Here is a 1,634-nt window from a genome sequence, read left to right on the forward strand (position 1 = left end):
TCTCTCTCTCTCTCTCTCTCTTTATATATATATATATATATATATTCCAGTGGTAATGAATGAGAAGATTTCCAGAGGACTCTGGGTAAACCACTCTTTAACATGCCTCCACACAGCCCCGCCCGCCACAACTCAAAGACGCTAGACGCCGGCGCTCGCCGCTTGCTCCTGTCTGTCTGTTTGTCTGTCTCCTCCTGTCTTACATCAGAGAGAGAAGCGTCCAGACTGGTTGTTACAAAACTGCCACCCAGGCTACAAATTGTTAAAGTGCAACACAGCTCCCTATAAATCAGGACTACACAGGGTGTCATTGGGCTTTGGTCCAAAGTAGTGCACTACATAGGGAATAGGGTGCGACTCACACACACACACACACACACGTGATGCTGGTAGAGAAGCAGAACGCTGATACTATCATACTATCAGTGAGTGGGAACAACGTATTCTCTTCCTCTTTTCCCCTCTTCTCCGTTCATCCCTCGCTTCGCACAACAGCGGGGGAACATGCACTGCAAATGGGAGAGGACTCCATCTCATCAGTGTGGAAATGAATCATGGCACATTCCCAGGGAAGGATTTCTGCCTGTCAAATTGGTGTCAATATACGGCCCAATGTTGCTCACTGTTCCCTTTCCAACCAATGAGGCCGATTCTGCAGACACGACTGATGCAAGTTACACACTCACGCACACACAAACGTACGCGCACACACATGCACAGACACGCACTGACACACACTTCAACGTCATCTCCGGAAACAGCCTGTCCCAAACCATATTAGCTACTCTGATGACGATTACTGGATACAAGCAAGCTGACTAATACAATTGTTCAGTATGTTCCTTATAAGGGCAATTCGAGCAGAGCAGTACAAGTCAGTGAAGCATGGTCCCTCAGCCATTTCTGAAAGTAGCAACACGGAGATATCGACATTTACATTTCACACGATTCTGCATCGTTAACCATGACCTTCACTGTGTCAGTGTAAGCATTTACCCTTCTGTACCACAACACACACACACACACACACACACACACACACACACACGACAAACCTCAAAGCCGCAACAACCATTGAACTGGACGAGCCAGACAACACACCAAAGTCCTTTCATCGACCTCGCCCTCATTGGTCTTTATAGTGCATCTCACAGGACCAGACACAACCCCCAAAGGAGAATGGGATCAGAGGCCCCTTTAACCGACACACAGGTCTTCAGCTAGTGGTGGGCGATGGTGAGATGAGACCAAGAGCTGAAGTAGAGAGTAGGGTTTTTCAGATGGAAGACTGTTGTTTCAACCTCCTCCATTCAGACACTAGGGCTTATGTTTGGTTTGAGGTGAGGTTGTTTTCCCGCTGTGCAGTTTGTGGGTAGAGAGAATGGATTCTAGGTAGGTTGTACTCCTACTAAAAGGCAGGGAGGCAAACGCCTGAAGATACAGTTACAAGGCACAGGTCTAGGATCAGCTTACTCTTTCCTAATCCTAACCTAAACCATTAAGGGGAGAAAGACCTAAGATCAGTATCTACAGGCAACATCCTCCTGATCTGAGATAATCACTGCATACCCTGTCAACAGCTCTTCCCTGTGGATCCCCGGAGAGAGAGAGAGAGAGAGAGAGAGAGAGAGAGA

The sequence above is a fragment of the Salvelinus sp. IW2-2015 genome, unplaced genomic scaffold (assembly GCF_002910315.2).
Source record: "Salvelinus sp. IW2-2015 unplaced genomic scaffold, ASM291031v2 Un_scaffold1172, whole genome shotgun sequence".
Classification (NCBI taxonomy): domain Eukaryota; kingdom Metazoa; phylum Chordata; class Actinopteri; order Salmoniformes; family Salmonidae; genus Salvelinus; species Salvelinus sp. IW2-2015.